This window comes from Macrobrachium nipponense, chromosome 23, assembly GCF_015104395.2.
Source record: "Macrobrachium nipponense isolate FS-2020 chromosome 23, ASM1510439v2, whole genome shotgun sequence".
Classification (NCBI taxonomy): domain Eukaryota; kingdom Metazoa; phylum Arthropoda; class Malacostraca; order Decapoda; family Palaemonidae; genus Macrobrachium; species Macrobrachium nipponense.
This window is the reverse complement of record NC_061090.1, coordinates 81,514,949-81,534,428: the sequence shown is the minus strand read 5'-3', so window position 1 is coordinate 81,534,428 and position 19,480 is coordinate 81,514,949. Positions and strand designations below refer to the sequence as shown.

Genomic DNA, 19,480 nt, shown 5'->3' with positions numbered 1-19,480 from the left:
TGCGAATGATTTTTGCGGAATCTGAGTTTGTCCTCAAAATATCTTGTATTCGGAGGTGTACAATTGTTCATTGTTCACCCCGGATTAGCAGATGTATTGAAAGACATCGCCTACTCCCACACCTGCCAGCTCTACTTCCAAACGTTCAGCCCATGATAAGCAGTTCTCAAGCGGCTCCCCTGTGTTTCATTACTGAAGAACGCCCCGCTTTCATTGCACAACGGACCAGCAATGAAATGGCGGTTAGCGTTTTCAGTCATTTGTAAGCACAGGTTTAGAATCTTGAGATTCCTTCTCTCGATTCAGCTGGAAGACGTAGGTTGCATTCATTGCCTACCTTCGTCTTCAACGTCCACATAGTGTATGCATTAGAGAATCATCGCCGCGCCGTCCGGCATCGGTGACTAACAAATATTTTATTTGTTTGGTCTCTCGCATAAACTCTTAAAGGGCGAAGGTCACGTGACTTACCGATGCTTGGACAACTTGCCTCTACTGATTCCGAAACCAGTCAGTCGGCAGCTGTCAGAGCGCGCCCGAGTCAGTTACGAACTATGCTGTGGACTTAGTTCGGTTGTTCCAGAGCAATCATTACTTCGTCTTAATAGCTTGTCAGTATGAGTACTGTACATAACCAAAGTCGAGAAGAGGGATAGGTCCCCATACGACTATTCCCTTCTTTTCGATCTTAGGTAACTGCATGACTTCTCTTGAGAAGTCAAGCACAAAGGGATGGGGATTTTGTGACGCTCGATTTCGTACCGATCTTCGTAGCGAAGACTCGGAAACCCTTCGTAACTGACGATTGGTTCGAGTCCTTCACAATACCCTCCCTAATGGACGTCACCGCCTCCGATACGAAGGCTATGCTGCTTTTGTCCTGTGAAGGTGCGACGGAGCTGTCTGAAGAAACTCGCACACCCAGGATGAGTGTGGACGCCTCTTCATCATTCCTCTCGCAGTTCCGCAAGAACTTCTCCGTGGCGGCAGGTAATGAAGGCAGGCGCCTGGTCCAACCGGACGCATGCACCTCCTTACTACCTTTCAGGATATTGCCCACAGTTTCCTTGGATCTTTTTCCTTGGGAACCGTGGTGGTTGCTCACACGTTTGTGTAGTTAACCCAGACCCTCGCAGGCTGAACAGCATCGAGTCCTGGTGTGACCGTAAGAATGGATGAGGAATGAGAGTGTGACTGGCTCCTCTTCCCATCTTTTTCTTCCCTCTACCTTTGGGTAGAGGGACAGACGGTCGTCACCCTGCTGGGTAAGGACGAGATGCAGGTGAGCTACTCAATAGAGCACCATCCTATCCCTTTCAGTAGGGATAGGAGTAAATATCCACACCACTTCCTCCAACAAGGGGGAGGAAGTGGATGCCAAATTGAGGACAAACCCATCATTTTATGATTGTCCTCTTGCAAACAGGAACAAGTTCTTGCTTGCTGGTACGAAGAGATACGCTTGCCTCTCTCTTAGTACTTGGCCCAGAGGTCTGACCATTGATCCTGCGGTGCACACCCCGATCAATCGGACAGAGGTTTGGATCCCTCCCTTGCTCTTACGACCAGGGAGGCACTCCAGGGTTGGACGAACACCAGTCTGTTCACCAAAAAGACTCAGATTCCTCCCACCAAGAAGTGAGTCTTCCTATTGTTTAAAGGACCGAGGGTTTGTATTACGTATCGGAACAAATGACAATTTTGTCGAAAAAATTGCATTTTTCCTCCGAACTATACAAACCTGAGGTCCTTTAACATATAGTCCCACCTCATGCCACCCCTCACTCTGCAACTTTTGCATGGGCCTAAAGCAAAAGTGATTCTTCACCTCCTCGGGCGCGCGCACGATCGGACAAGCAGTTAACTACCGTTCTCCCCCTTGTTCGAAGCTTACGACCGTCCCAGCTGCCGCTAGTTACCTTCCTCTTGTTGTTAAAGGACCTCAGGTTTGTATAGTTAGGAAAAATGCAATTTTCGACAAATTGTCATATTTTGAAAAACAAGGATGCCATTAAAGAAGCAAATGTTGCGAAGGGAGTGACAGTACTAACCAAGATGAGATCGCAAACCCTCGAAGAGGCAGAAAAAATAATTTTGAAGTGGGTACATGAGAAACAGATAATGGCAGGTGATAGTGTAAACGAGCCGATCATCTGCGAGAAAGCTCGGCAAGTGTATCAGAGTTTGCTGAAGGAAACTCCTTCTACTAGTGCCACGCCAAGAATGATTTTAAGGCTAGTAAAGGGTGGTTTTGATAACTTCAAGAAAGAACTGATTCACTCTGTAATTAGGCATGGTGAGGCTGCTAGCGCAGACCAAGGCTGCTGCTGAGGCATTCGTGACTGAGTTTGCCGAGTTCGTGGAGGCCGAAGGATACGTCGCTCAACAGATTTTTCAATTGTGATGAAACGGGCCTCTTCTGGAAGAAGATGCCCAACAGGACATTTATCACCCAAGAAGAGAAGGCGCTCCCCAGGCCACAAGCCAATGAAGGATAGGCTTACGCTTTTGTTATGCTCAAACGCAAGTGGCGACTTGAAACTAAAGCCGCTACTTGTCTACCATTCAAATAACCCGCGTGCCTTTAAGCAGCACAACGTAAATAAGGCCAGACTGCCTGTAATGTGGAGGGCCATACAAAAGCAGGGTGACACGGAACTTGTTAATGGAGTGGATTGATGAAGTGTTTGCGCCGACGTGAGTCAGTACCTAACAGAGACAAGCTACCCTGCGGTGCCTTCTGATCATGGATAATGCCCCGGCACACCCACCCTTCGTACTTGGCTGACTGCAGTGAACATGACTTCATTCGTTCAAGTTCCTTCCCCCACCCAACGACCTCTGTTCTCCAGTCCCATGGACCAACAAGTCATTAGCAATTGTTCCGACACGGCATACAAACCTTCGGTCCTTTTACAATAGGAAGGTACTAGCGGCAGCTGGATAGGTCGTAAGCTTTCGAACAAGGGGTTGGTTCGGTATTGTTAACTGCTTGTCCGACAGGCGCGCGCACGCGACTGGGAGGTAACAAAAAAAAAATCACTTTTGCTTTCGGCTCTCGCAGTGGATGGACGTGTTGTTCGACGCTCTCTGCCCGCTTCTCCGTCGTTTGCTTTCTGAGTATTTTTGGTTGTAATTGTGTATGAAAGAGTTATTGTAAGTAGTAATTCATTCTCTTTTTTTTCATATTAATTGCGGCTTCTTAATTATTGATTATGATGGAATCTCCTCGCCTCGCTACCCACGGAGACTTTGCCCTGGGTATTCGAAGGGCGGTAAATGCGGGAAGTTCAGATCGTTCCCGGAGATTGACCTCATATTTTGTGTGCTCCGGTGTCGGGGCAGCGAATGCACCCGAGCCGAGCCCTGTGATGTGTGTAATGATTGGTCGGAGGCGCAGTGGACTTTGTATGAGGGCAGAAGAAAAGCGAAGGCTGCAAAGGAGTCGTCGGAGAGCTCTCCCGCGACTCCTTTGGTGACGGACACTTCGTCTTCTTTCCTGCCGCCCGCGGTCAACTTCCAACGTCTCGCGCCTTCCCTTCGGGGGGGTGTCTAGGTCCTTCTCCTCTCCTGACGTGTCGAGTGTGGAGGAGGGCGCTAGATACCCTGACCGTAGAGTTGTACTCTGGGTCTCTATCCGTTCGTCTTCGCGCGAACGGGTAGAGGATCCCTTCTAATCACCCGACTTTTGCCTCCTCAGGTGCGGTTGCCGCGAAGGATGACCTCGGACAGGTGTGGGCATCGTTGGGGCTGCAGGGCGTGCCGAGTGTCCAGGGGCTGCTCTATCATCTCGCTGGTGGCTCCGTGGCGTCACCCATGCAAACGGTCACGACCACCACCACGACCCTTACAACCCCTGGCTATGCTTCACCTCCTCACCTGGTGTACACCCAGCACGCGGTCTCTGTAACACCCACTACATCGGTGCATGGGGCCAGTCGCCGTAACTCGGGGGAGTGTGATGCCGCCACCTGGGTTTGCCGTGCTGCCGCGACCGGACTTCATGTGCCCGAAGAGCTCGCCCTGGACCTCCCACCGTACCCTAGGATGTCTGTGACCGCTGGTTCGACCACACCCTGTACCGCCCCCGACACAGTCTGCCGTACCTGCCGTGACCACCGCTGCTGTACCTGTACCTGCTCCTGCTGTCTCGTCTGCCGTTCCTGTGATGTTCGCACCTGCTGATGTTGTTCCTGTTCCTGGCGCCCGCTGCTCCCGATGCGGGTCTGTTCGGACAGGTACGTCCGGGCCCTGTTGCTTCGGCAACAAGCAGCCCCAGGCTCCGTCCTGGATGACAGATCTGACGTCGGTCCTGAGGAGGTGACGAAGAAGAAGAAGAAGAGGAGGAAGGTGTCAGTCGTCGTCTTCATCGTCTTCTTCGTCGTCGTCGTCGTCTGCCGCCTCTTTCCCCTTCTTCTTCTAAGGCTCCCCCCCCCGCCGAAGAAGAAGAAGGTCGCCTCCCCCCCCCCGTCCCCCCCCCCCAAGAAGTCTCCTTCGGGAACTTCTAAGGGGCCCGTCTCGCTCTGGTGAGACGGGGGGTTGGGTTCTTCCGCTGGTCGCCCTGCTCCTTCGGGAGCAGGACCCGTCTCTTCTCCCGCAAGGAAGAAGACTACGGGGACCAGAGGGGTGCCGGCTAACACCCGGTCACTTCCTCACCTGCTGTTCAGTGGTTCGGCCACAGCAGCAGGGTCCAGGCTCGGGCCGCGTCGTTCGCGAGAGGTACCGAGTGTACTGGTCCCGCCTACCAGCGACCGTGCAGGAGGCCAGGACCACCTGCTGAATCCGCTCAGCGTCATGGTTCACGGCACGGAGCGGAAAGACTGGTGACAGCCGCTCACGCGACTCTCACCAGGCCATCTCTCGCTCTCGCGGCGAGCAGCTGGCTACCCTGGGCGGACGTGACGGTCCATGATCGGCCACGGGCTGAGGCTGGGAAGAGGTCCCCCCCGTTTCGCCGGCACCCAGCCACGGCTGGTACCAGCGAACTGACGCACCGTGAGGATACGCACCGATCTCACCGTGACAGTGGAGCTCGCCGGTCGCCTGACCGTCGCTCTCACAGAGAGCGATCGGGTTACGGCGACCAGCACCAGCTCCTCTGACACACGAGACTGGGGCCGCTGTTCTCGTCCAGCCAGCCGTTCTCCCCACAGCTGAGACGGCTCGACTAGGTCTGCAGCTCGATCGCCACCGCGGGTTGGCGATCGCCTGCAGTCCTCCAAGCCCACTGGTTCTACCAGCGAGCAGAGGAGAGAGCGTCAGGTCTTCCTCTCCCATACCTTCAACCTCCTCGGGTTACACCGGGAGGGGCGAGGTATTGAGGAGTGATCGTGAGGGGTGCGCCCTCAGGATCCCGCCACCGCAGTCGTACGCACCAGGCTCGTTCTCGGACCAGCCAGGTTCGTACGCACAGGTGGTTGGAGGAGACCGAGAGGGCTGTCGCTGCTCCTCTCCTTGAGGGAGGAGGGTCTCGGGAGGTACTCCTGTTTGAGGGACTGGACGGTCCCAACTCCGCAGGATGCAGTCACTCCTGAGATCCAGAGGAACTTTGCCGAGGTTTATTGCGCTGATTCGTCAGCACAACGGCCTCGGGGAAGGATCGCCGCTCCCACCATCCGAGCCCACGTCCCGGCTCGAGTCGTTCTGGGGCCCGAAGAGGGAACCCAGACCGACGGTGGGTTTGCCGCGTTCGGAGCTTGCGGACTCAGTGCTGGACCAGGTTGAATCGCTTGTCTCCGGACAGACTGGTTCGCATCAAGTCTGGCAGGTCGAGCAAGCTGCTCCACCTCCTCTGCTACGACAGCGGCGGTTTTACGTGCCATCTGAGGACCCGATGCCGCCCAAACAGGTGAACCCGGAGTAGCTAGGCTGACTCGGGTGTGTCTCTGCAACAGCTCCTGTCCGAGAACCTGTGGTTCTCGCAGCAAGAGGCTCTCGGCTTGGAATCTACCGCCATGGCAGCTTTCCAGGCCGTCTCCTGGCTAGATCTGTGGTCCCTCACAGTATCTAAGGTCGCAGCCAACTCCGGGGGAATTTCTTCCCGAAGATGACTCGGCCTTCAGGAGAATTTGCCAGTCTGGGGGAAGAGCCATCTCCTTCCTTGCCCAACCAGACGGTGAACCTGTGGGCCAACCTGGTTCTCCGACGAAGGGACGCTGTCCTTACTCGGGTTTCCAGGGCGGCCGGGCGTGAAGCGCGTTGGGACTTCGAAACGGACCTCTACGGAGTTCCACGTCTCTCTTCCCAGGAGAGATGGTGGACGCTGCGGTGGACAGACGGCGCACTGACGACAGTGACCGTCTGGTTCACCAGGCAGTCTCGAAGGCTTCTGGGCAGCCTCGGACTGCGGCCAAGTCTAAGAGCTCGGCTAGCGCTTCCTCGGCGGCTAAGACGGTTGCTGCGTCGAAGCCCCGGGGGGAATGACTCTGTCTTCTTCGACTTCTGGCAAGGGGAGCCAGTAACCAGCCCTCCTCCCAGCCCTCCTCATCCCGTGGAGGCTCTGGGAAGAAGTCGAAGAAAGGGGGGAAACGCTAGGGACGGCGTTCCCCCTCACCTGCTGCCGGAAGTGGGGGGGGTTGCCGTGCCTGGCCAGCCATGGGCAACTTGGCAGCGCTACGGCGCGCCGAGACCTGGATTGTAGATGTCCTTCGGGAGGGATATCTATTACCCTTCGAATCTCGGCCACCCTCACCTCCAACCCGGTCCAACAGCAGTCGTACGTTCCAGGGTCATCGAAGGACGTAGCACTGAGACAGGAGATAAAGACCATGCTGAGCAAGAGAGCTGTAGAGATCGTCACGGATCAGTCACCGGGCTTTTACAGTCGACTCTTCCTGGTGGAAAAGTCTACGGGAGGCTGGCGCCCGGTGATAGATCTCTCTCCCCTGAACCGGTTTGTTCGCCAGACCCGGTTCACGATGGAGACGGCACGCTCAGTGCTCGACTCCATCAGGGAGAACGATTTCATGCTTTCAGTGGACTTGAAGGATGCGTATTTCCAAATAACCCATTCATCAGTCCTCCAGAAAGTACCTCCGCTTCATCCATCGACGGGACGGTGTACCAGTTCAGGGCACTGTGCTTTCGGTCTCTCAACCGCCCCACAGGTGTTCACGCGAGTGTTCACTCTGGTGTCTGCTTGGGCCCATTCGCACGGGATACGTCTGATGAGGTATCTCGACGATTGGTTAGTCCTGGCGAGCTCCCGCTCGCAGTTGCTACAGGACAGGGATCGACTGCTCGAGTTCTGCCACGATCTGGGGATCGTGGTGAACTTCGAGAAGTCCGATCTCGAGCCCAAGCAGAGGATGAAGTACCTGGGTATGCTGATCGACACGGTAGCAGGGCGAGTCTTCCCCGCAGACTCGCGGATCAGCAGATTCAGGGAGGCAGCCAACCAGTTCCTGTCTCGGCAGGAACAGGTAGCTCAGCGATGGCAAGTCGTGATCGGACACCTGTCGTCGCTCGAGAAGTTAGTCCCTCACGGCGTCTTCACTGCGGTCTCTTCAGTGGAGACTAAAGGAGAGTTGGTCGCAGGCGACGGATCCCCCAAGCTTTCCAGTGTCACTGACACAGGAGGTGAGGCAGACCTAGCCTGGTGGCTGGACGACAGGAACCTCTTAAGAGGAGTGCCTCTGCGCACTCCCCCCCGGACATGCAGCTGTTCTCAGACGCATCGACCGAGGGATGGGGCGCACTCCGGAGGAGTTGCGACTTCAGGAGTGTGGGAACGAAGAACGACAAGCACCTTCACATCAATGTACTGGAACTCAAGGCAGCGTTTCTCGCTCTCCAAGAGTTTCAGGACCGCTTGATGGGGACACTCAGTGGTGTTGATGTGCGACAACACCACGGTGGTGGCTTACGTCAACAAACAGGGGGGCCTAGTGTCTCTCCCGTTGTACCAGTTGACTCGGCAGGTGCACGAGTGGGCTCAGGCACACTCAATAGAGCTGTCGGCACGCTACATTCCAGGGACGCAGCAACAGAGATGGCTGGAAACGTCCGTCAGTCCTCTGCAGCTGTGTACCAGGGGAAGTGGGCCGTCTTCTGTGGTTGGTGTCGTAGACGGGGTCTATCTCCTCTCAGAGCCACTCTTCAGCAGGTAGCGGATTTCCTCGTTGTCTTCGCCGAGAGAAGCTCCTCTCAGTCCCCACAGTCAAAGGATACAGAGCCGCCTTGGCGCTCGTCCTGAAACTGAGGGGTTGGACATCTCGAACTCGTTCGAGATTTCCTTGCTTATGAGGAGCTTCGAAAGGTCTTGCCCACCCAGGGAACTCAGGCCCCCTGCGTGGGATGTGACTCTCGTCCTTAGGAGTTTGACTCGAACGCCGTTCGAGCCACTCCGGGAGTCGTCAGACAGGGATCTGACCCTCAAGACCCTCTTCTTGCTGGCCCTGGCATCGGCGAAGAGAGTAGGGGAACTTCATGGTCTTTCCTATGTATGTACACTCCAGGGGATGGGGATCCGTGACGCTCGATTTCGTCCCGAACTTCGTTGCGAAGACTCAGAAACCGTCGGTCCCTGACGACAGGTTCGAGTCATTCACGATTCCCTCCCTAATGGGACTTCACCGATAATGACGCGGATGATATGCTGCTCTGTCCTGTGAGGGCGCTACGGCGCTATCTGAAGAGAACTCGACACCTCAGGCCTGAGTGTCGACGCCCTCTTCGTTAGCACCGGGGTCACCAAGAAAGAGGTATCCAAGAACACTCTTTCTTTCTGGCTGCGTGAGGTCATCAGGAGGGCGTATGAGGCTGATGGTAGTGACGACATCCGTACGTCCCGTCCCAGCGCTCAAGAAGTCAGAAGTATTGGCCCGTCGTTGGCGTTCCGTTAGAACTTCTCCGTGTTGCGCAGGTCCTGAAGGCAGGGGTCTGGTCTAACCAGACTACCTTTACGTCCTTCTACCTTCGGGGATATTGCCCACAGGTCCTTGGATACATTTTCTCTTGGGACCCGTGGTGGCTGCTCAACAAGTTGTGTAGCTAACCCAGACCCTCGCAGGCTGAACAGCATCGAGTCCTGGTGTGACTGTGATGGATGTGTGAGTGAGTGACGTGACTGGCTCTCTCTTCCCATCTTTTCCTTCCCCTCTAACCTGTGGGCAGAGGGCCATGGTCGTCACTACGCTGGATGAGGACGAGATGCAGGTGAGCTATATGACAGAGCCCCATCCTATCACTTTCACTAGGGATAGGAGCAGAATATCCACCACTTCCTTCTACAAGGGGGGGAAGTGGATGCCTACAAGAGTCAAACCCATGACTTTATATTTGCTCCTGTACAGGAACAAGTTCTTACATTGCTGGTACGAAGAGATACGCATGCCTCTCTCTTAGTACTCGGTCCAGAGGTTCTGACCATTGATCCTGCGGTGCACACCCCGATCAATCGGACAGAGGCTTGGATCCCTCCCTCGCTCTTACGACCAGGGAGGCTTCCAAGGTTGGGCGAACACCAGTCTGTTCACAAAAGACTCAGATTCCTCCCAACCAAGAAGTGAGTCTTCCTATTGTAAAAGGACCGAAGGTTTGTATGCCGTGTCGGAACAAATGACAATTTGTCTAAAATTGCATTTTTCCTAACTATACAAACCTGAGGTCCTTTTCACATAGTCCCACCTCATGCCACCCCTCACTCTGCAGTTTTTGCTTGGGCCAAAAGCAAAAGTGATTTGTTTACCTCCCAGTCGCGCTGCGCGCCGCCTGTCGGACAAGCAGTTAACTACCGAACCCCTTGTTCGAAAGCTTACGACCTATCCAGCTGCCGCTAGTACCTTCCTATTGTAAAAGGACCTCAGGTTTGTATAGTTAGGAAAAATGCAATTTTAGACAAATTGTCATTTTTAAGAAATTATATACGGAAGGCGCTCTTCTCCAGATGCTTCCGTGTAACTGAAGAGACAAAATTAACCTAAAAGAATTTTGGTTTTGGAAGAAGCACTTTAATGTTTTTCACTGCATAACCCTCATTGATAACGCATGGACTGAAGTTACGTACCGCACATTAAATTCTGCGTGGCGGAAACTTTCGGCCCCAGTGCGTAACTGTCCGTGACTTTGAGGGCTTCGATGCAGAGATTGTGCAAGAAATTGTGTCCATGGGCAACAGTATGGGTCTACAAGTCAACGACGAAGATGTTGAAGAATTGGTCGCTGAACATTCAGAAGATTTGACTGCGGACGAACTTGTTCAACTCCACAAAGAGCAGCAGGAGCAACTTGCTCGGGAGCAATCAACTGACGAAGAGGAGGCTGGGGAGGAAGTTACAGATGTCAGCAGTGATGTGATAAAAGCCGCATTGGAAAAGTGGAATGATGTCCAGTGCTTCCTTGAATTGTATCATCCGGACAAAATTGTTACGAACAGGATCGTGAATATGCTCAATGAAAATTTAATGAGCCATTCAGAAAAGTTATGCAAGGAAGGAAAAGGCAACAGACATTGGATAAGTTTGTGATTAAACGTTCACCAAAAAAAACCTAGAAGAGTTGAATCTCCGGAACGAGATCTCCCCGACCTGGATGGGGGAGGGTCTCCTTCCGCACAATAACCTCCTCCCCACCCACACCCTCCTCTTCTCTTGTCCGTCAAGCCAGAAGTCTCGCCAGTCATAGTAAGTGTTCACTTTACAAACGTTTTTATGCATTCAACTTACCTGTCAGATATATACTTAGCTATAGACTCCGTCGTCCCCGATAGAAATTCGAATTTCGCGGCACACTCTACAGGTAGGTCAGGTGATCTACCGCCCCGCCGCTGGTGGCGGGGAATAGGAATCATTCCCGTTTTCTAAGACAGATTTTCTCTATCGGCCGTGACAGCAACATTGTTGTTGTTACTCCTGATTTGATTTTCGTATTTTTCATCGCTATGATCTTCTAAGCCGGTTATTTGGTGACGTATTGGATCTTTGGTTTGGCATACTCTTTCGTGGACTGTTTTTTGGACTTGGTTTTGGATATTTCTCATGATGTCGGATTCTAGCTTTACGGTTAGAAGACAGTGTGTAAATGAGGGATGCATGGTGAGGATACCGAAAGCTTCGGTAGACCCTCACACAGTTTGTAAGGGGTGGTGAGAAGGAATGAATGTTCAATTTCTAACACCTGTGATGAATGTGTAAATATGAATGAGGAAGAATGGAAGAATTTAAATTCATATTTAAGGAAATTAGATATGGATAGGGCTAGGAAGGCTTCCTCCAGAAGCGTAAGTAGGTCTCGCTCTAACGAGCCTATTAAATTAACACCTAACCCTAAACCTCTATCTTCTTCCTCTAGTACTAAGACTGCAAATCCGGCAAACGGAAATTGCAGATCTTAAAGCTGCGCTACAAAGGATGGAACGTCAAATGCTGACGTTGAAAGGTAAGCACAGTGATAGTGAATTAAGTGTCCCTAGTGCAGTGGAGGGTGCGTCTGATCGGCTCTGTCTCGCTCCCAGGCCTAGACCTCTTCCAAGCTCACAGGGCCCAGAGGAGAAGGAATGTCGAAAGCCTTACGGAGGTTACGGAGAATCCCCACCGATCAGGCGTCCCCTCGGCAGATTCTGTGACGACCCGAACTGCCAAGGATCGCTATCGAAAAAGCATCCTAAAGAAGTGTTTTTCTTCGTCAGATTCTTCACCGAATGTAAGGGGATGGAGTTCTGATGAACTGTCACGCCCCTTAAAGAGAAGTTGGAAGGCTCCTACTTTGGATCAAGCCCTGAGCTTTTCTCCGATTCTATCACCTTGTGAGAAGAAGAAAAGGAGATTGGTTCCTAAACGGAATCGGAGTTTCCTTCCGCTTCGAGACATGCCTCACCTGAATCAGGGAAGGAAAAAGAGAGTGCGGCTGCAAAAATTATCCTAAATGTGCAGGAGCAACTTTCAGCCTTAGTAGGAGTTTTTACTAAGGAAACTCCCAGGAGAAAGGACTCTTTTCTTCCTATAAAGAAGACGAAGGGAAAGAAAGAAGAAACGGAAGTTTCGGCTTATACTCGGAGGAGTATGAAGAATGCGCCAAAAACGCCAACCTGGCGCAATGCGCCAGATGCGCCAGATGAGTTTGAGACTCCATACGAGTCAGAAGAGCCAGAAGCGCCATATGCGCCAGAAGAGCCAGCCTGGAAACGAATGCGCCAGAGGCGCCAGATGCGCCAGAAACGCCACCCTGCGAAAGCCATATGCGCCAGAAGAGCCAGCCTGGCGAAATGCGCCAGAAGCGCCAGATGCGCCAGAAGCGCCACCATGCCGAAATGCGCCAGAAGCGCCAGCTTGGCGCAAGGAATCACGAGCGCCAACCCGGCGCAATGAGCCACAAGTGGCAAATAAGAGACGGAATTCTTCCAAAAGACAATTAAGCCAAGAGGATTTGTTTAGCTTTCGGAAGGATAAACCTTTACCTGACAAGGACTCTAGTTGTCGCACAAGCGGCCGTATTCCTTGTCAGGACATAGGTGGTTCCGGAGAAAGTGATAGGAGAGGACGTCCTTCATCTGACAGGAGAGAAAGGTGTCGCACAAGCGGCCATCGCTCTTGCCAGGAGAAGGATAAGGTCGTTTTGCAGGATCAACCTATCTCTCGTAGGGACGCAAGTTATCGCACAGGCGGTCGTCGTTCTTGCGAGAGTGGGTGGGATGTTGCAAGAGGCCAGTCTCCTAACTGGAAATAAACAATCCTCTTCGGAATTGGATTGGAAGAGATTTCGGACTCTGAAGATCACTCGGCTCCGGGTTTGTCAGATTACAAGACGCTGGCAGCCCTCTTACTTCAAAGAGTTTGGGGACTCTTTAAGCCCTACTGCTCCTCCTTCTCCAAGGTCCTTGTTTACAAGCACGAAGGTCCCGAAACAATCATCTTTTATTAAAATGAAGCCAACCATTTCCATGAACAAGGCTCTCCGATTCGTAGGAAATTGGTTGGAATCCAAGGAGAAGGCGGGGAAGACAGTCTTTACCTGCCCTCCTTCCAGACTATCAGGGAAGAAGGGAATTTGGTACGAGACGGGCAAACCACGGGGTCTAACTCTCCCGTCCACTGCCGAAGCAGATTTTTCGAATCTGGTAGATTCGTCTAGGAGACAAGCCTTGTCATCAGCAAAGATCACATGGGGGACTTCTGAGATGGACCATCTCCTCAAGGGATTGTTTAATGTCTTAGAAGTTTTTAACTTCTTAGACTGGTCCCTTGGGGGTGTTGGCCAAAAAGACACAAGAGGAGGAATCTCTTAGTCCAGAAGTCCTTCATAGTGTCTTTCCTGTATGGACAAGGCGGTTCAGGATGGATCAGGAGAGGTGGCCTCTCTGTTTGGAACTGGTATTCTGAAGAAGAGAGTCTTATTTAGCTCTTTTCTGACGAAAGCAGTTACTCCTACTCAGAGGTCATCTCTTCTGTATGCTCCTCTGTCGGACCAATTGTTTTCCTTCAAATCTGTAAAAGATATTTCTCATTCTTTGACAGAAAAGGCCACACAAGATCTCTTGGCCCAATCTGCAAAGAAATCGAGGACTTGGGTCCTATTAAGAGAGAGACTCGGGCCCCTCAACAGCCCTTTCGAGGAAGTACCTCGGCCAGACCCTCTTTTAAGAAGAGAGGAGTGCAGAAGAGAGGTAGGCCTTCCTTCAGACCTATCAAGAGAGCTAAATGAGACAACAGTCCTTCAAGCACCGGTAGGAGCCAGACTCGGAAATTTTCCGAAGAATGGGCTCGGAGACAGGCAGAAATTTGTGCCCTTTCCGTGGTAACAAAGGGATATATGATCCCCTTTCGAGACAGACCTCCCTTGACTACGCACCCGAGGGAACTGTCAGCCCAATACAGGGACCTGCCAAGAAAGAAGCATTATTGCAACTGGTAGAACAGATGTTGCAAAAGGAGGCATCGAAGTGGTTCGGGATCCGCATTCCCGAGGATTCTACAACCGTCTTTTTCTGGTTCCGAAATCCTCGGGAGGGTGGAGGACCGGTCCTGGATGTGAGCGCATTGAACCGATTTGTGGAGAACACAAAAGTTCTCTATGGAAACATCAAATCGGTTCTTGCGGCTCTTCGTCCAGGAGATTGGATGGTCTCCTTAGATCTACAAGATGCATACTTTCATGTCCCCTGCATCCATCATCGAAGAAAATATCTCCGATTCATGATGCAGGGGAAAGTATACCAATTCAGAGCCCTATGCTTCGGCCTTTCAACGGCCCCTCAAGTGTTCACGAGGCTAATGAGGAACGTTGCGAGATGGCTACATCTAGAGGGGATAAATATATCCCTTTATCTGGACGATTGGCTTAATAAGAGCAAAAATCGGAAATTCAGTGCTTGAAGGACTTGGAGAAGACTTTGAACTTGACAAATCTCTGGACTGCTCGTGAACCTCGAGAAATCACAATTGATCCCCAGACAGAACATAGTCTATCTGGGGATACAGATGGATTCTCGGGTTTTCGGGCGTTTCCATCTCAAGACAGAATTACTCGAGGCTTAGAAAAGATCTCGAACTTCTTAGGGAAAGAACGGACCTCGGCGAGGGAATGGCTCAGTTTGCTGGGCACCCTTTCCTCGTTAGAGCAGTTCATTTCCTGGGAAGATTATATCTCAGACCTCTGCAACTTTTATCTAAAGAGGATGTGGAGTCAAAAGACAGGAGACTTGTCAGACGTTTTTTCCCATCCAACAAGGGGATAAAATCAGACCTAAAGTGGTGGTTAACCCATTAACAAGGAACGAAGGGTGTGTCCCTCTTGATTCGGAACCCTCACCGAGTGTTGTTTTCCGATGCTCGGAAACAGGTTGGGAGCAACACTGGGTCCAAAGGAAGTAGCAGGTGTGTTTGGACCAGACAACAAACTACTCTGCACATCAATGCGAAGGAACTCCTGGCAATTCATCTAGCCCTGGAATACTTCGAAGCGGAAGTCAGAGAGGCGGTAGTTCAAGTCAATTCCGACAATACCACAGCTCTGGCTTACATCCGGAATCAAGGGGGCACTCACTCTTTCTCTCTGAACGAAATAGCGAGAGCTCTATTAACCTGGTCAGAGGAACGGGGGCATTATTCTGCGTACAAGGTTTTTGTCCAAGGAGTAAAAAACCTAAGGGCAGACAGGTTGAGCAGAAAGAACCAGGTTCTCCCGACAGAGTGGATGCTCCACTCAGAAGTCTGAAGACAAATATGGTCACTCTGGGGGAGACCCCAGATCGACCTGTTTGCCACGTTCCTCTCCAGGAAAAATAGACAACTTCTGCTCGCTAGAAGAAGATCCCAGAGCCACAGCGATCGATGCCTTCCTCATGGATTGGTCAGGCATAGATGCATACGCCTTTCCCCCATTCAAAGTGCTGGGGGAAGTAGTAAGGAAATTTGTGGCATCGGAAGGAATGAGAATGACTCTAATTGCTCCCTTTTGGCCTTCCCGAATCTGGTTCACAGAGTACTGGAATGGACGGGGATGGACTTCCCCCAGATCTCTACCAGACAGGACAGATCTGCTCAGACAACCCCACTTCGAGAGGTTCCACAAAAACATCCAAAGTCTCTCCCTGACTGCCTTTCGACTATCGAAAGACTGGTCAGAGCGAGAGGCTTTTCAAAGAAAGTGGCAACTTCAATTGCTAGAGCCCGCAGAGCCTCTACCCTGCGGGTCTACCAATCGAAGTGGGAAGTTTTCCGTAGATGGTGTAGGTCGAAGAAGCTGTCCTCTTCCAATACCTCTGTAGCCGAAATCGCGGATTTTCTCCTCTTCTTAAGAGAAGAATCCAAATTGGCCGTATCAACTATCAAGGGATATAGGAGCATGCTCTCAGCTGTTTTTAGAAAAACAGAGGGCTGAATCTCGAGAATAATAAGGATCTTCATGATCTCATCAGGTCTTTCGAGACTAAGAAATTGAGATCATCGATTCCCCCGAGTTGAATCTGGACGTTGTCCTAAAGTTCTTGATGCGGACAGGTTCGAACCTATAGATAAAATCTCATTCAGAGATCTTACTAGCAAATGCATATTCCTGTTGGCTCTAGCAACTGCTAAGAGGATCAGTGAATTGCATGCTTTGGACTCTCGGGTGGGATTTAGAAAAGACTCGGCTGTCATTTCTTTCCAGGATCTTTTCCTAGCGAGAATGAGAACCCTTCTAAACCTTGGCCTAGAAGTTTCGAAGTCAAGGGACTCTCTTCTCTGGTAGGAAGAGAGTTGGATCGGTCCCTTTGTTTCCCAGTCAGGACCTTAAAATTTTATTTAGAAAAGAAGACACAGCTTCAGGGATGTCGACAAGGTCTTTGGTGTTCGGTAAGAAACCCCAATAGACGATGTCAAAGAACGCACTGGCATTCTTTGTCAGAAATGTAATTACCGAAGCTCATAGGAATTGCCAAGAGAACTCTTTAAAGCTGCTGAGAGTGAAAGCTCACGAAGTACGGGCTGTGGCAACTTCCCTTTCTTTACGAAGAATATGTCCATGAGAAACATTTTAGCAGCAACTTACTGGAGGTGCAATTCAGTATTTGCATCCCACTATTTAAAGGATGTTAGAATAACATACGATAATGTTTCTCTCTTGGACCTTATGTATCAGCGGATACTATGCTGGGAAATGGAGCAGACGCTGATCCTTAAATTTGTTTTTAATATTTTTAATAATTAGTTTTAATATTGTTTTTGAGTTGTGTTGCTTGAAAGGATGTTCGGGGATGACTCCTTTTCAATCGTAGTACTAACCCCAATAAGGATCAGGTGATCGGGATTAGTGTCGTGCTCTATGATCATGCCAATAGCAAGGTGTTTTGTCATGTAAGTGGATAGGACCCCATTGACAAAGATCCTAAGGTTCTGAAGCGTAAGTGGGTAGACACCTGTAACAGACCATCAAGAACTCTTAGCATGAGGTCACTACCTCGCTGAGGCTCTTGAAGCGATACGGGCTCCTAGCAGTAGCCAGAAGTCTTTCGCTAACACAGGTAGGAATCAAGGTTTTTAATTTTATTACCTACAACATATGTTGTTTCCCTGTCTATTTCAGTAGATTAGCTGTCTCTTACCCTCCGCCAAAGGTGCCAATCAGCTAAGTATATATCTGACAGGTAAGTTGAATGCATAAAAAAATGTTATTGTCATGATACAATAAAGTTTTATGCATACTTACCTGGCAATATATACGGTGTATGGCCCACCCAGACCTCCCTCAGGAGACAGGTGGAAGAGAAAATCTGTCTTAGAAAACGGGAATGATTCCTATTCCCGCCACCAGCGGCGGGGCGGTAGATCACCTGACCTACCTGTAGAGTGTGCCGCGAAATTCGAATTTCTATCGGGGACGACGGAGTCTATAGCTAAGTATATATCTGCCAGGTAAGTATGCATAAAACTTTATTGTATCATGACAATAACATTTTTATAGTGTTAGTTTACCATTTTAAAATTATATTATTAGATATATTAAGGTTTTTTACACTGACTTTTACATTATCTGTGTAAAATAAGGCAAAATATACATAATATATATTGGTTCGTAGGGGTCGAGAACCAATTAATATTATTCCCATTAAACCTTATGGGGAAATTAGCTCCGAGTCACGAACAATTTGGAACACGACCAAGGTCTAGGAACGGATTGTGTTCGTGAGTCAAGGGTCTACTGTACGGGCATTTCAAGTTTTTTCAATGTGTTAAATTGATTAGATGTGTGAGCAAATTGAGCTATGAGCTCGGCCACGTAACAAATTAAACTCGTAGGTCAAGGTACCACTGTACTCTGGTCTTTTACAACATTATTCCTTTTACATGAGATATACTTACCGCAAAATCATTCACTCAAGTCCTTTACACCGTTTGTGCAACTCTAGCATCCACTCCCTTCATTATCTGCAAATACACTAGAGGTTGATGGTCCTTACGCACCACAAACCTCACGCCAGATAGAAATGGTTGTAATGCTTCAACACAAAATTGCAGTCTGGTGTTTTTGTTCTGCCAGACTAAAACCTTACATATGCTATCATTCTATCTATACCTTTCAATTCCATGCACCACTTGCTTCTGCATCAAAAATCCATCGACACTCCACTAGAATCCATATACACTTCTAACTTTCTGGCATCTGCACTATAGTCACTATTTCCTCTCAATTTCTATAATGCCTTCACCATCACACCTCACAATTGTACTCTTTACAGCTTGTCCATGCTGACAATGGCTTTGCAATCCCTGAACAGTCCTCCACAAACTTAATTCCAAACTTGATCAATCCCAAAAATCCACACAACACCTGCACAATCCTGGGTCGAGGGAACCTCACTTTTTCTACAAACTTGAATGCCTTCTGTAGCTCAGATTCACTCACCTTAAACCCCAAGAACTCCACCTCTTCCATAAACCACACACTCTTACTCACCTTGACCTTCACCCCCCCCCCCCCCCCCCCCCCCCCCCCCTTTTTCTTCTAACTACTTCAACACCATATACACCAATCTCTTGTGCTCTTCTGCAGTCTGACTCATCACCAAAATGTCATATAGAAACACCACATTCTCTTGGGGAAAACCACTCAGTATGGCATTCATTGCTCTCGGAAACACAGCCGGGCCACTAGCCAATCCAAATCCGAGATTGCAGAACTGATACTGTTTTTTGTAGTAGTAGTAGTAATCAGCCTACAATCTTCTGCCACTGACATCTGATAATACCCCCATACCAGATCCATCATGCTAAACACTTTCATCGCATGCATATTGTTCACATAGTCAGACTCCACACACATAAGGAATCTTTCTTTCATTGTCACTTCTTATATTCTCTTGATAATCTATACACATTCTCACTCTCCCATTAGGCCTTCTTATCAGCACAGTTGGACTATTCCAAGCACTTCTGTTGGCTTCAATTACCCTATCCTTTCTAATTGCGCACATTACTCTTTCATCTCTTGCGTACTGGAGCCGGAAAATATCGGGGTCTGTGATAAATTGGTGTGTTGTCAGTCAGTCAAATATGGAACTATGGCAACTTAGCTGATCACCTGAAGTCTGCATCACCTAGACTCAACACTCCTTTTTCTTCCCAGAACAACATAAACACCTGCTCTTTCTCTTTCTCGCTCTATTTCTCATCCAGTCTCGCCCTTTTCCCAAGATTTCCTCCACTCCAATCATCTGATTTTTCCCCTGAGGACATCACATCACATCACATCACATCACATCCTTTAACGTGTTTTAACATTCCTCAAATCGACCACACTTCTTAAGCTTCCCAATCTATCATCGTGGTGTATGCCTCTCCACCTTGTCTTTTTCACATCCCCACATTTTCAGATTCTTTACATCCATGATTCCATCAAACATACTGTGACCCACCTTATGACACGCAGAGCTACTGACAACTAGAACTTTCATATATTAGGACTGGTTATGTATTGTAAATAGTGGAAGTATTGTTCAGTTCAAGACAGGCGCAAAGTCATAGAATGCAGTATAAACATAGTTGTACATATTCAGTAGGCAAGA

General features: G+C 50.0%; 1 protein-coding gene across 1 annotated transcript in view; it reads left to right on the top strand.

Annotated features, from left to right (window-relative positions):
- The window catches only part of LOC135202129 (probable citrate synthase 2, mitochondrial), a 74,884-nt gene that overhangs the window by 42,079 nt on the left and 13,325 nt on the right, over positions 1 to 19,480 (top strand). The window lies entirely within an intron of this gene.